This window comes from Agelaius tricolor, unplaced genomic scaffold (genome assembly GCF_023055355.1).
Source record: "Agelaius tricolor isolate 1412-34295 unplaced genomic scaffold, bAgeTri1.0.p SCAF_6, whole genome shotgun sequence".
Taxonomy (NCBI): Eukaryota; Metazoa; Chordata; class Aves; order Passeriformes; family Icteridae; genus Agelaius; species Agelaius tricolor.
Genome location: NW_027269266.1, coordinates 31525671 through 31541792, shown reverse-complemented (window position 1 = coordinate 31541792; position 16122 = coordinate 31525671). Strand labels below are relative to the sequence as shown.

The 16122-nt window shown below is 41.8% G+C and overlaps 1 protein-coding gene and 1 long non-coding RNA gene across 6 annotated transcripts in view; one reads left to right on the top strand and one right to left on the bottom strand.

Moving 5' to 3' along the window:
* Positions 1-4777, bottom strand: part of SNX10 (sorting nexin 10) — a 35454-nt gene extending 30677 nt beyond the window's left edge. Inside the window, exons 1-2 of one of the 5 annotated variants that reach the window (XM_071429245.1) lie at positions 4652-4759; positions 961-1049 (exon numbers count right to left, since the gene is read on the bottom strand). The gene's annotated coding sequence lies outside the window, so the exon portion shown is untranslated. Of the gene's footprint in view, positions 1-960; positions 1050-4651 lie in introns of all 5 variants that reach the window. The other 4 variants (XM_071429241.1, XM_071429242.1, XM_071429240.1 and 1 more) reach the window with 4 other exon arrangements.
* Positions 4778-4843: 66 nt separating this feature from the next.
* LOC139591081 (uncharacterized) lies at positions 4844-9300 on the top strand. The gene is made up of 2 exons (XR_011679550.1): positions 4844-5107; positions 6919-9300. It is a non-coding gene; the product is annotated as an uncharacterized lncRNA (long non-coding RNA).
* The last annotated feature ends 6822 nt before the right edge of the window (positions 9301-16122 follow it).

Below are 16122 nucleotides of genomic sequence, written 5' to 3'. Positions count from 1 at the left end.
TAGAGAAGAAAGGGAAAGGAAGAAGTAATTTTCTTAAGCCTCAAATTCTTTCAATATCAGGAAACAGAAATTCCTCCACAGCACAAAATATAGGCATGAAGGGTAATTGGCTTCCTCTTTTTATGCACAAGAGGGAAGATCCATAACGAAATGATTCCTTGTTTACCCATTCTCAAACAAATGGAAGTTGATGGTGTGCATCCTGCCCCTCAGCTCTGTGACAGTCTGTAACACCAGGCACATAAAGATGCTGAAGCAAAGAGAAACTCCCTTCAGTCCTTCAAGTACTTCCTTTTGGGCCAGGCCCACAGAGTGATGCTTTTTGTAATAATTTTTTCAAGGTTCATATCTATTGCTGAAATTACCTGCCATACTGGGAGACAGTTTGACATAAGTCACACTGAGGTGCCAGTGGGACAACGTGCAGTGCTGCTGTACTGCAGACACCTTGAGCAACACCTGCACAGCATCAATCCAGAGACATATCCTGTTTAACTGCAGACTTTCAGCAAAGCAGCAGAAAACAAGCAAGAATGCAGTATGTATGTTAGTTATGTCTGTACCAGAAGTACTGAAGGAGTAAGCACACCAGGGAGCAAGTTAAGGGCCAGCACAAGGGCTGGCAGACCATGTGGGCTCCTTTCTCTGTGGAGAACAGGCCCAACAGAACCAGAAAGGAAAGTGAAACCAGGAGCCCTGAGGATATTTAAGGATTCTGTGAAGACATTTCACTAATTAGGCCTTGAGAAGGCAAATACTGGTTTGAATTTCTCCAAGTTGAAAGACGATCCCTGGAGGAACAGTGTGGGAATTGCAGAACCATTTGTGATTTCATCATTGGATTATGTTCCATCGGAACTCCCACTGTTCCACCTTTTCTACAGAAATCTGGACAAGTAGATTCAGACAGCTAAACTTAGATGTTTGTGTCTTTGTGAAAGCTCATAGTGTCCTACTTACTCTTCAGGTGCTGCTCAAGAAGAGGGTGGATCGACTGTAGGTCATGTGCCAGCCTCACACAAGTGTTTTGGATCCCTCTGGACAGTCACCTGAAAAGGCAGCAGTCACACACATCCGGCCACTGACCCCTGCCCAAACCTCCGGATGCTACACAGGCAGCACTTTGGTGTTATGTGCAGTGTGAATGGATTCCTCAGGAGACCCTGCTCCTTCTGCAACATCTCCAACCATGAGAGCTTGTCTGTGCCAGGGCTGCTGCAAGTGGTTTCAGCTCCAAGCTGCCTTTGCAGTCTCTCTGCTTCTTCCTTCCCTCCCACAGATGCTTGATTTTAAAAGCACAGAGAGCTGTTGACCAAGCTCTCAGCAATTCAGTTGGAGCTTTTGCCAACAAGGAAATCGTGATGGCAGTCTACTTTCTGTAGGTGGAGAGGTCACACCTGCAGCCACCAATGAAGTGGCATGACAAGCTTTTTATTTTTGTCTTCCTGTCTTTCAGTGTCTATACACATGAATGTTTTGTAAACATACTAATCAAGGATTCTTCTGGGTTTCTTCTCTTTTTTTCCCCCTCCAAGCTGGGGAAGAAGAATGCTTATGAAAGGTGTTTCTATTCTTAATTTCTATGTAGAGATTTAGCAAGCTATGATACAAAGATCTAGAGCCAAACACTACGCAGCAAACTTGTGCATGTAACTCCCTGTAGACATGAAGCATGATTTGCTTCTCTTTTCCAAGACTTATCTTGCCAAGAAGTTGGGAAATTCCTGTAGGACACATAGCTGGGCTTTTCTCTTTGTATTTTTATCGGAAGGACAAAAAAGTTGCAGAGGGTTTGTTTTTTATATAATAAAAATATGCAAAATATTTAATGAGAAGAAATAAAAACCACAATACCCTAAATTATAGAGATCTCTTTTACTCCGCTGTTTACAAAAGCCAAAACCTTAATGCATACTACACACTACACACATGGAAATAAGATCCATGTGACACATTGCAGAGATATGATACACCAAAGTTGTCACCTGTCTCATACTACCTACCTACTTCCAGGAAGCAAAAAACAGCCTCAGCAGTCCTGAGTAAATGTTCACAACGTTTTTGCTTTGTCATTTATCATAGTGTGCATTTTGTTCTTTTGGGTTTGGTTTTTTTGTTTTGTTTTCCTTTTCTTTTAAAATCAAGCTGCCAGAGGAGTGCTTCCTTCTTTCACACGCAGAAGTTACAAAATTGTGTGATAAAGGCAGAGAAGGTTGCAGTTGCCCGAAATGATGGCAATTAGGAAACATACTGAGCAAAAATTGACTGAAATGAGACCACAAGACCGATTCAGCCCTTTATGGTCAGAGAGGCCCCAACTTCTGCATTGGTACCCTTGACAGTATCTCTCATTCCCCAGGAGGAGGGTGGGTGGAGGGGAACACCACACTGAAGCAAGTGCCTGATCTGCAGGCTCAGCCCAGCAGGCCAAAGGCAGCGCTGCTCTGTGGCAGGGGCAATATGCTGACAGGGGAAAGAAGGAGGGAAGCATCAAGAAAACGTGCTCTAGGGTTTCTTAGCCAGGTATGTTTAAACTGATGACTGCCATGGCCTGTGTCTGGGTGGAAAATGCTATTCTGTAAGGGATCCATGTGCTGCAGCAGCACAATGGATCTAAAATTTCTGTCAACAGAGCCTGCACCCCATTATGATGTTCCCCATCTGTTCAGTGGTAGCACTGAAATGCCCTGCATCAGTCACATCACCAGTCCTGGCTCAAGGGTGACCAAAAGTCCACCAAAAGGTTACCCCACGTTTCCCAACTGATGGCTTGATTCAATGTTCCACTTGCTCTTATGCCAGAAAATTGCTCAGTTTCACCCAGATCCTCAGTAGTTTTTGCTCAGTATGGATTAGTGCTTGGGAAGGGAAATCTGAGGACACTCAGAGCCTCGGCACAGCAAAACACTACTCATGTGCAACCTGTACACTGCACCTGTGCTAAAAGCACCTCCTCACTGTGGGCATGCAGAGATCACAGAATTAACTCAAGCAGCTACACCAGGGCTGCCTAACCTCCAGAACAGCTGTTCTTCAGAAATTAATGTGGAAAACCACAGCTGTTTTGCAATGGTAGAAGAGCACAAATCCTTAGTAGTAATATTTTCAAAATATTTCCCTTCTTAAAAAAAAATTAAGTATAATTCTTTTCCTAATAAAATTTGAAATAATAATAATCATCATCTATAATAAAGGTACAAGTATTTCTATGAATACAAGCATGGTGTATCAATGCAAGATCTTTAGATTCAAAATATACAAACACAAAATATACATTATAAACAAGAGGCTTCTGAATTTCAAGTCACACATCATAAATAACACCCTAGGCTGAGTCAGGCGTAATTATTATTTGCATCTTCTACACAAAGCAAACATTAGTATTTCCACTGTTCTAAAGAAAGTCCAGTATTGTGTCATTCAGGAAAACCCTGCCTTGCATGACTTTCAGTTTCAGTTGTCCCTAGCACAAACAGAAAAACCTCTCCCTTCACTTGAGCTATTTCTATCAATGTGAGGCAATGAAAACTCCAGCTTCATTTTCCCTAGAGTTATGGGTGATGTGGGCACATGCCAGGTGGGTGCCTCAAGCACACCCGCGAGGGCCAGACCCTGATCCTCAAGAGCTTAGCTCCACATTTCCGCCGGCCTTTCCTCCCTGGAGGCTGCCAGCAGAATGAGGCAGTGTTTCCTCAGAACTGCCACATCCTTGAAGGGCTGTGAGAACACCACCCAGCCAGTTGTCCTGATCCGATGGCGACGGTGTTTCTCGGGGTGTGACCCCAGCAAGTGCGAGATGAGCAGCAAACACAGGCCTCAAGGAAAAGCACCGGCACCTGCCCCCGTGCCTTTGTGCCCAGCTCCAGAACGTGACCCACGGCAAACCCAGCAGCCCTCAGCCACCGGAACTTCCTTTGCTTTATAAAATCAGTTAGTTTTAATCGCATACTGTGTTTTCATAGGCTGTCCCCATACGTACCTAAAAATTTCTCGTGCTGCTTAACTTGGTTAACACAGAATTTAAAAATAAGACAGTCTCCTAACAGAATAGTACATAAAATGTACTGATTTAATACAAAAGCATGCTATGATATATAATATATATCTGTATGTGTATATTGCATGTTATATAATGTATATACACAACAATAACAATACGTGTGTATATACACACTGAGCTTTTGCACATCCCTGTGCTCTTTAGATCACAGTTGCCGAGGGCGATGGATTCGCCACAGCAAAACAAAGAGGAGCGGACCAAAACAAGATTAGTAGTTGCTTAAACCAAATCTCCCGCTGCCCGGCGTTAATCATTGCCAAGGGCAGTCATTTACCGCGCCGTAAACCGCGGCGGAGCCCTCTGTCAGAGACCAGGGAGGAAAACACACTCCGCAGGGCCGGGAGGAGCCGAGCGCCGCCGCCGGGGCCGCAGGGCTGCCCGCTGGGCCAGGGCTTGCCGAGCCGCCCCCGAAGCGCGGCCGGTGCCACCGAGCCCGGCAGCGCCCTCCGGCACCGCAGCGCGGGGCACGGCCGCACCCCGAGCCCCACACCACCAACCCGGCCAGCCCCGCCGCCGCCGCCGCTCCGGTGGCCCCCAGCTGTCCGGAGGTCTGACACCCCCCGATCCCGCTCCCGATCCCACACGGCTCACCCACCACCGCCGCCGCCGCTCCCGCCGCCGCCCAGAGCCGGGAGAAGCCGGCGCGTCACCGACAGCAGGCGGGGCCGCGCTGCCCGCCCCGCCCGGGCCCGCAGAGCCAGAGATGCAGAGAGGCTTTCCTTGAACAGCGGATCTGACAGCCCCAGCCGCCGGGGAGGGGAGGAGGCTGAGCCCTGGGGCGCGCCTGCGGAGCGGAGCGGGCGTGGAGGGGTCCTGCGACCTGCATCCTGATGGGATCTGCATCCTGATGGGATCTGCGTCCTGATGGGATCTGCGTCCTGATGGGATCTACATCCTGATGGGATCTGCATCCTGATGGGATCTGCGTCCTGATGGGATCTGCGTCCCGTGATCGAGTCACCTTGATTGAGTTGAGCCCCTTGGTGTTTCCGACTTGTAACACCTCAGTTGTACGCACCCCATGTGCTTTATGAGATTGCATCCTAAGTTCGCATCTTGCTCCGACTGAAAAAGTCCAGGTTTACCGGGAGTTTCTTAGAAGCCTTTTAGTTAAGAGGGGGGAAGAAAACAAAGAAATTAAAATTATCCCTGGAGTTTTACAAGAAATGGCTGGACACAAGGGTTTATGCTATGGTCTAGTTGACAAAGTGGTGATAGCTCACAGGTTGAATTTTATTATCTTGATGGTATTTTCCAACCTAAGTGATTCTGTTGCTCTGTGACTGATAAATCAAATTGCCTAGTTTTTAAAACCTGAATAAAATATCAAAAGGTTTATTTTTGGCTTCACTTGGTTGCTCAGGAAATCAATGTTCTAGTAATTTTATTTCCTCACTGGCTAGGTGTTAAAATTCCAAGAGGAATTTGAAATACGTGATTAATGTTGTGTGCCATCACTTGGAGATTTTCTTCATAGTAGCGTTTATGCCACAGCTCCAAAACCTTGGATTCCTGGGTTTTGGAATCGGTCTTCTGAAAAACAGCTTGGCAAGCTGGGGGGAAATAATTTGTCTGTGACAGTGCTTGTCTCTTGCTGTTGCAGCTTTTCTTTTGTGCTGAAATTTGTTTAAGAGTGATAAATGAAAGCACCTTGCAAAATACCCACTGATGAGAGTGGAAGGAAAAGAGTTAAGTTTCTGTTGCAATAAGAAGGGGTAAGGGTTTCTGCTTCTGAAGAGCTTGAATGATTACTTATCTCAGTGCTGATAAGAATCCTCAGAGGATCTGAGCAACTTCTCCTATTTTGAAGAAGAGAACTAATTTTAGTACCATTTACTTAATTTCTAAATACTGAAAAGACTATAATATTTTCCTTTTATTAGCTTTTTTTTTTCTGTAAAAAAATTTTTCCCATAATACATCAAAATATGAAGAAAGTTCTGGGATAAAAATTCTCAAAGAAAATAATTATTAGCTTGTCCTGAATACTCCAGAACTTTTATCCAAAAAGAGCTCTTGAGCAAAACACTGCAGATACAAGTAGAGATCAAGATGATCAACTACTGGAACAGAGAATTACAGGGATGTTACATGAAGTGTCTGCATCAGTCTTTTCCACCCCATGTGGATGTATACAGGGCTCCAATTGTCACTTGTCCTGTAGTGGCAAATTTTGTGGTAGGATGGTGAAAACACCTAAAGGCTGAATGTACCTTTTTTGCCATTGCTGTCAGATGTTGCTCTGAGCGACCACCCTGTCCAAGAAAAGATTCACAAAGGATGGCCAGAATAGGAAAAGGCTGAAATGAAAGCATGAGACGAGCACAATTAAATAGCTCTCTGTGCGATTGCCAGTATAAACTCATTTTCAGAAATCAATTTTTTTTCTTATATTCTGACATTCAAAATTTAATATCAGTGAGATTTATAAACCTTGGTTATCTGTGCATAAATGTGAAATAGTGCTACCTGTCAGCCATATAATTTTGCCTCCAAAAAAAAAAAAATCACAATTAGCTATAGTTAAATTTAGCAAAAAGGGACTATACAGGCAAGTGTTCTTAATGGAATAAAAACAATTATGATAGGGAATGGTTCTTTTCTTTTGGAGAAGGCCTGTTCAAACTTCCAAACTGCTTATTTGCAGGATTTCAATACTTCATTTTCCAGACTTTTTTTTTGTTCTGTCCCACTTCAGTGCTGTACTGAATAATCACCTTTCATAAGGCTGTGGTGTGCAGATATATTCCAGGAAAGAATGGAAAATGAAAGACCTTACTAAGATGACTGTGACAAGCAGTAGAATGAAGATGTGAATGATGCCCCTACAGAATTTTTCTTCCTTCGTATTTTTGTAGGAAAGCTTGCATCAGGAGGACCAGATGCCAATCATCATAATATTCACATTTTCTGCTTCTGAAGTGAAAGATCTGTTCAAGCTCTTCTTGATGGATTTCCTCATGGGGTGGGCTTCTCTTTCCATAACCTAGTTTGGTCAATGTACCCAGTTTTTGTTATCAGGGACAACATTTTCCTACTCTAAGTCACCTTCATGATGTTCCTTATTTTATGTTTTTCTCTCCATTTATTCATGGAAGATGAAGGCTGCATACTGCAACTGCTCTTCCTCCTTGCTTTTGCCAGCATAACAGGCTCTCAGCTTTGATCTATATAAAACTGTCTGGTGAAAGATTCAGAAGCACCAAACTTCAAGATTATAAATAAATAAATAAAAAGTATAACATCCTAGGAAAAAAACCCAGGAAATATGAAGGAGAAAAAGATGAAAGGACTGGAAAAAGGAGATTGATTTCCTGAGGAAAGGGATATAAATCAGGGCAAGGGGGAGTTTTAGAAAACTGGTGTTGCCGATTTAGTTCTGCTTACAGATGAAAATTTGCATCAAGGAAATTCCTGTGCATTTTCTGTGAAGTCCTCATGATATTTTGGTCCAATTTTCTTCTGCCAGTGGCACTGTGTCCTGACATGATGCCCAAGTGTTTCTCAGGGTGCAGCTGTAGTGCTGGAATGAGTGATGGGGCCTGCTGCTGGCATTGGCTGAGACCTGCTGGTCTCAGGGGACTTCATTCCCTACACCAAGAACTTGACTCTCAATGCTCTGATAAATTAAGTGAGCTTCAGGGAGTTATCCAATCTATGTAAAGTATTTTTTCCATATTTCAATAACAAATAGAAAAGAGAACTTTATTCCACAACAGCTCCTTCTTAAAATTTCTACAGAAAAAAAGATTTTATTCTGCTATCTTTCCATTGGTTTGATTTATTTCAGATTAAGTCTGCCACAGATATGACCATCCATTTATTCATGAGGGTAAACTTAAGTGTGCATTCATCTACATTGATATTTTGTTTTAGGTGAGGTATGTATTTTTGGAAGCTAATCTCTGGTTGCCCTCCCTTCCTGCTCTTTGGTTCATTTTGCAGAACAGCCCCAAAAGACACAGTAAGAACTGTTCCACCTGAAACATAGCAAAAAGCAGCATTCCAACCACTGATGGAGCCAGCCTGAAACAAATCTTCCAGAGCACACAGAGGGAGAAGGTTACATCCTTCACATAAGCTGGTTTGCACTGCAGAGCTTTTCCTGTAGGAATCCAGCTGCTTGCTAACATAGACCTAGCCTAAGTCACAGAGTGATTACAATGCTGGTTTTGTTAGCCCATGTTTATAATCCCTCAGTTATTTCATTCAAATTGAATACATTTCTGCATCCAGAGAATGTTGGATCCTGACTGCTTGATCGTATAATGAAAAATTCCAGATAAAAAGAAAGATTCTTAAATTTTAAAAATACACTGCTTCAAACTAAATAATTAAAGAACAAAGAAATGTGGAATATTATGAAGACAAATTGAAACATTATTTTTAAGACAATATTTTTAAAATATTTCCCATATTTTCCTTTTCATGGCTGAAGAGGAAGAAATCATGCAGCTGTAGGCTGCAGAGGGATTCTTAGGCATTACTCTTAGAAAGCATTAATAAAAAATGAGAGGAGTTGTGTCAATGATTGCAGTTCTGAAAAATGCTTGATAAAGATGCTCAGTGTTTTCATCTTGTGGAATGTGTAAGGATTGAAAAAAGAGTGAGATGAACAAAAGAAGGAACTCTGTGAATGTTTCCCCTTACTGGTTTGTGTTCTGAGGTGAAAAACAACAATTGTCCCTCAGCTGTGGTGTCGTGTTTGGCAAGGAGGGATTTCTTTGTAGCTCATTTAATAAAGCACGAAATCAACACATTTTCCAGTGTCTTGCTACTGATTTATGTCCATTTCCAAGTATGTAGGGCAATAAGCAGATGAACATACTTAAATACTCCCACTTGCAAATAGGATGTTCCCTCATGCAGCTTGGACAAATGTTCTCCTGTCTAAAACTGCTGAAGGAATGAAACTCTTGGCTTTAGCTTGTCCATTTAGGTGACCATGGCTAAGGGAGGACTTGTGGTTAGAGCAAGCAAGTTGCCAGGACCCTGGACATTTCCATGCAATGGGTGCAGTAGCTTTAGACTTGGTTTTTCAGGGCTGTGCTCTGACATTCAGTGGTATCTGCTAAATTGCTGTCTCAAAAGTGCTGGGCTTACAAGCACAAAGTCTGCCCAAGCAAAATTGGGTCAGACTGTGGGAGGGAGAGGATTATTTGGATTTGCATGTAATATGAAAAAGGACTGCTTATTTTGTTTCAGTTTTTTTTTTTTTCTGATAATTCCAGTTTTCCGTACTATATCTGATCTGCAGACAAGGTCAAATGGAAGGCCTTGATGGTTTTAGTGGGAAGACGAAGAAAATTATCAACTGACAAGAAAAGGATTATTAATGAAATTCCTTTGCCATCTTTTCAACTTGAGCTGCAGCCAAGCGCCTTATTAAAAACTGAAAACCATCAGAAAGAGCTATGGTTTGTTGCCACACACTTGTTTTTGCATAGCGTTGCCTAGTCAACCTGCTGGACTTTCATAGTACTCTGCAAGAAAAAAATAAACAAGGAGGAAAGAAACATGACTATTTTTAAAGGGACTCCTCCTTTACATGTTTGATAGAAGCAAAGTAATCCTTTTTTTTCCTTTTTTTTCCTTTTTCTCCCCTAAATTTTCTTCTTAGGTTGTTATTTTATCCTCCCTTTCTTTCTAGGCAATTTTTATTCTGCTTGGTTTTGTTTCTCAAAGTCAGGTTAAATAAAATTGCGTAGAGCCGCTGTTTATTTTTCATGAATACACCAGACTGACCAACTAAAATCAACATCCAGGGTAAACTCTAAAATAACAAAAGATACAGCCCTAAAATTTGGCTTGATATTTATGACTATTTCAGAGAAGGCTATTATAGTGTAAGGCAGTGGTTGACTGAAAGAGCCTTATACACTCGTTTTCAATCTGCAGTTTCTTATTTATTGTGTGCTGGTTTCTTGCAGAATGTGAGACCAGAACAATCTTGTTCTTGAAGGGGACTCCAGCTAAGTGGGTCTTCCCCATCTTTTCCATCTTCCCTTTCTATTTGTATCTTTCTAATGGGATGCAAGGCACAAAAGCCAAGCAGCTGGCTGCCCTATTTTCCCTGCTTATACAGCATACTGCGGTGTTTGCAGTCAAGGCAGACACAAACACCCCCTTCAAGACAGCTCAGATTGCCCAGGATTTAATTGGTCCTCTGAAAACACCTGTGCCCCCAGGGTCCAGAGCAGCAGCCAGTGGCAATTCTGTACCTCCAGTGGGAGATGTCTGGGTCAGACTGGCTATAAAATGGTGGCTTTTTCCTTTAGTTTCCAGAGGCTTGGCCATGAGCTGCCATTTGATTAGCACAGAAAATGTGCATGTCATTTGAAAGGCAGTGCCTATGTGGATTGTGTACTGCCCACTGTCGTCCTGATAAATTAATAAAAAGAATAAGGAGAGGCTTGTGATATTTTCAGTCCAAATACTCTTAGTTGGTACAAACCTTTCTGGTTTTTCTTTTGACAAGAAGAAGCCACTAATGAACTTTCATGTGCCATTTATTCCACATCTGGAAAACATAAAATAAAATTTTAAAAATTAGCCATTCTTCATAAACTTTAGATGGAGCCCTGCTTTAAGCAGGTTGCATGTGTGTATTTCCAAATACACAGTTGGAAATTCATTTCCAAATTCCAGGCTGCAGTTGGCAGCCTGGGCTTTGTGATACTCCATGTGTGAGTTGCAGCAGTAGCTCAGCATCAGCAGCAGCCTCTGACTATTACCTTATCATGAATCCATGTGGTCTATTGTTCCATTTCCTTCATTTTGTACATTTACAGTGAAGGAGTAGTGCACTTTGGCTTGATCTGTGTAAGATGGTTACTGGGAAACAATCTGAAGTGCAGAACTGAGAGCCCAGAAGCTGTGGTGTACCAGTTCCTAAAGAAGATGCTCTTATTTTCCATGATGGATGCTTCTGTTTGCTTTTAACACAGCTCACTTCTCATGGTCAGCTAAATGCATACTTAATGCAAAAAAAAAAAAAAAAAATTGTCCCCATGGGAAGCTGTTGGAGAACAGATACTCTGGTTATTCTTAGCTCTTTCCTGTGTAGACAAGTTCTGTGATGTAGATCATTGCTTTGTCTGCGCTTGATGTCCTCATGTGAGGTTTTTTAATTATATTACATGGCCAAAAAGAGCTAATGCCAAGATCTATCTGAAATGTGTTATTTTATTAGACATGGCTTTAGGAATTTGATTGTCTTTAGTTTCCACCTGTGTCTTGATTTCCTCTTTCTGACTCCAAATTTTAAAACATTTGGGTTTGTTTTTTAATTACCTTGTAAATTACCAATGTTGGATAATAACATAATGTGGGAAGAGTGGTAAGAATTCCTTAGTTAAATTTTTACAAAACTCATTGGCCTGACCTTCAGATTTGTTGACATTGCAATACTCCTAGGGAGATTTATAATGCCTCCTCTCTCATCTCAGTTTGGGATGTGGGACTCTACTATGCACTTGCTGTGATTTCATGTAATTATTTCCATGCTCTACTGTGCTGTGTTCTCACTTCATTAGCACAGTTAAGCAAGAAACCAGAAATACTTTTGCAATTCTTTATTTCTTTTAAAAGAAAAAAAAAAAAAAACAAAGAAAGCTTTTCAAAGTTTTTGTATTACTAAGCCAAACCAAAAGGAAATAATAAAGAAGCATTTTGCCTGTGTGAATGGAGAGCCTGGTAGTTGGGCTTGCTGTTGCTGTTACAACCATTATATTCTGATTACAGAAAGATTGAGTAATATCTGGGGAATGGGGAGAACTAAGATTTGAAGGGGCTACATAGGCAACTCTTCTTTACCTGTGCCTTTGTAGGGCATGTATTCATTCATATCTGCAAAGTCCAGGCCTTGATATACTGACCTCCACTCAAATCAGCCTTAGCAACTACAGAATTAATTTCTCACTAAGTACAGGAAAGAGGCAAGCTAATTTCAAGTGACACCCTGCCAAATTGTCTTAGTAATGACATGTGGCTGGGTCAGACACAAAAAGATGAAGTTGGGTCTGGTTTTGTGCTTATTCAAAACAGACACAAGCAGTGGGCGGTCTCTAGCTGCTCTAATTGAGCAGCTTCAGGTGGCAAGGAATATGAAGGGTGATAAGCAAGAGAAGGAAGTTTGAACATCAGTTTTGGTTCAAATGTTTGAATGTCATGTTTGAAACTCATTTCTCCACTTAAGATTGTAACTGTCTTTCAAATACTACTACTTCAGTGCTGATGTCTTTAGGTACATACATCATTCTCTGCTAATTCAAGCTTTAGTATTCCCTTAAACTTTAATTTTGCTTTTTCAAAGCACTGTCAAATAGATTTATGTCTTTTTAAAAAATACAGCATTGATTATTTTGAGAGAAGTTTATATTCATCATGGGAAAGAGTGAAGGATTAGGAATCAAGCCTGTGATGGCATTGGTTTTATAGGTTTCTTGCAACTTTGGGAAAAAAAAATGCTCTGTGACTTTTGTTTTCACATAACACCCCCAGCGTATACTCAGTCATTATATCTGTATGGGTAAAGTGCTCTCATTTATTTTCTCCATTCCTCTTCAGGTGCTTTGCTGCATCCTCAGCCTTGCATTGGCAGGTCAGCTCTGAGTCTAGTCCAGCACTTACATGTTGTAGGGTGTGAGTGATGTTACTGCAAAGGAACAGGAATATTTCAGTAGATGCTGCTTCAAGGGCTGTTTTAGCACTACAGCTTTCTTGGAAACATAGTGATTTATCAATGCATAGTCTTTTTACCAATTTGAGATATTCACATTTTGCACTTCCAGCTGTTGAGATGTGTCCCAAATCTCTGTTTATCACCATTTGTTCTGATTCTTCTGTTGCTCTTGCACATATGCACAGCAGGCAAACTGCACATCACTGTGTACAGCTGGTCTGCATTCCTCCCTATCTGCTCTCCCCTGCCACTCCACACCTGTCCTGCATGAAGTTAAACAACTCCTGCCTGCTGCCCAAATGTTAAATGAGGCCATTTGTAAGCCAATGAAGCAAATAGTAAGTCATATATTTAGGGCATCACACCACCACCACCAGTGTGACATGCAGCCATGAAATCACAAGCAGGAGGGCAACCATGACTCCCCCAAAATCAGCTTGAGAAGTTATTTTTCAGCAGAATGGTAGTTTAAAATAGTCCTTTACAATGCCTTTGGTAAGGGATTTAAAATTCTAATCCATGTCATTTTACATATCTATTGAATTAAAGTTTAAGATTTGTCATTCATCCTAAAAATGCATTTACAAACTTCAGCATGGGTCTTGCATATCTGCCATGAGATAAATAAAATCAAAATCTCATTATTCAAGCCTTGACCCATACTTAAGCAGTTAATATCGAAGACTTATGTTACTATCTTTATTCCCCTGGTTCACTTACTTCCCTCTAAATGATCACAACATCCTCTTAATGGAGGCACTAATCTTTATGACAGGAGCTCTGGCTGCTGATCTACTGGCAGCAAATAGATCAGTCACTAGAAAGCAATGAGTATAATTAGATTCCTGGATGAGATGTCAATATATGGAACCATCTTGAGGGAAGTCACCATTCATCTCTGAAATTCTTTGGCCGCTGCTTGCCATTCCATTCTAGCACATCCTGAATGGACCTCCACAAGGAGATGGCTATACAGAAACAGCTGCTTTCATGGTCTCCCTTCTTCATATGTCATGTCAGAGTGGCATAGAATCATAGAATCACAGATTGGTTTGGTCTGGAAGGGACCTTAAGGAGCACCTAATTCACCCCCCCTGCCATGGGCAGGGACACTTTCCATTAGACCATGCTGCTCAAAGCCCCACCTTCCAACTCTTTGAAGTCATGCACCAAGAAAAGGGCCAATATGATGAAGAACAGTTCAGTATTAGTGTCTGTCAGAAAGATGGTGCACAGTATTTGGAATGTGGCACCCAGAACATTAGCAGCAAATTTAGTCTGGAGCACTGAACATGGAAAAAGGGGTACATTGTTAGTTTGACCCCAATCCTTAGTATTCTGATAGGTTCTAAAACACATTGCATAGGGCAGACAAAAGGTATTTCACTGCAGAGTAGCACACAGGCTATGAATTCTTTGCAGTTATGTGGGGAAACCCAAACATCACCCCCCAGCAGCGCCTTTCTGAAAGGGGAGGAACAGACTGCAGCAATCTGCTGTTAAAACACAGCAGCTTAGGGTCCCTTTTAGCCATGAAACTCGTAGAAGAGTCTACAGCAGGGTGGCACAAGGATGACTGACTCCCTGGAACACCCCGCCGCCGTTCCCACCATGCCAGCCGAGTGTTCCCAGAGGTGCCCGTGGCTCCCCAGCATCTCCCGGGAGCTGCCGGCCCAGGCAGGGCGGCACGGCCGCTCCACCTGCTGGGCACCGACAGGGCTGGGTGCCGGCAGCAACGGGGCTGCCAGGCTGGAGTGCCATCTACTGAGTCACCACCACTGCTACCCTTGGCACTTCGGTGGTTCGGCCACAGGAGTCCAAATAAAAGCAGCAACACCCGAGATATTCAAATCATGTCTTATATATAACCACATGTTTAAATGATTAAACCTATGAATTGTGTTCTCCATTGCCCCTGAAAGGGTAAAATTAGCTGTAAGTCAACAACCCATTTTAAAAAAAAAGGATAGATTTAACTAGGTTCTTTTCTAAATGGAGGGGATAGCATACATTTTCTAAGCAGTGGCATGCAGAATTCTGAGACACGCCACCTGTACATCAGTAACAGTTTAGAGAAACAGCAGAATTTCAATGGGAAGCACACGAATTCTGCTATTTCTCTAAGAAGTACCAGGTATTATTCCATAAAAGCAGAAGTTCTAAGCACCTCCACCTGGGTCATTAATACAGTGGTTATTAACACTGTCAGGACACAAGTGTTTCCAGGGGACTGAAAGCATGCTGCCTGCACACTGCTTCACCTGGCTTTTGTTCAACAGAAATGCTGTGTCCTGTCCAGGCTTCTTGTGGTGCTTGGTGATTGAAGGAGTAAATAGGTTTTCAGTTCTTCACCTTCCCAATACATTTAGTACAAAGAGCATTTGGTGGTTCTGGGAAAACCAAAGTCACAATTCATTACCTGCCTTTTGACTGGTAATTTAAAAGGTGCGGTAAAGAAATTCAAGCAGCCTTTCAATTGCAGACAGTGGAAGAGTAAAATGCATTTAGCAGCCTTCTGTTGTCCAACTTGTGGGAACATATTGGCTCCTGTATAGTAGCCTCCATAACTGTATTTGTCTTGATTGGTGACATTCTCTTGGCTTCTTTTGAAACAGATTGTCCACAAAGAGCAAAGATATTTTAGCTTGCTGACCATAGCATGTGCACGCTGAAGAGAAATTGATATTGCTTATGGGACAGCAGAAGACAATACAAATCAGTATTGTAGTAGTAAGTGTAATTGTTCTCTGTAGCTGAGTACTGCTTTTATGTATTTCTCAGTATTTTCCTGTTTTATTTGTGTTTAACTGTAGTTAGCTAGTTTAAAATAGCCTTTTGTTGTCATTAAAGGAAAAGAAGATCTGACTTTCTAACATCATTTATGGAATACTTGAAAATTTGCAACTTAGTCTATTAGGGCTGACATCACTGAGAATTATATTGAAAATCAAAATTTGTTATTCCTAATTTCTTAAGGAAGCAAGTACTGTTTATTCACCTTTACATACATCTAAGATGTATCTCTGTAGTATCTCTTGCCTTAAATTTCCTCATCCAGAGAGTTGCACTGACCTATTTCTTTGCTGGATTTTACACTGCAGTGAGAGAAATGAGGGAGTTGCCAAATATAAAATCCTGAATTCAGAGAAATGCATTTACTAGAAAATCGACTGTGCTGTGACTTGTCAAAATCAAGAAATATTTAGCAACAACATCCAAAACTGCAGATTAATCAGCTGCAGTAGATGGAATCATAGGGAATAATCAGAAATGCTGCCGAGTAACAGACAGTTATGTTCCTGCAACAACTGCAAAATGTCTGTGACACCAATGTGAGATGATGTTTCTCCCTTGAATCTCTGATTTTACTGCCTTCACA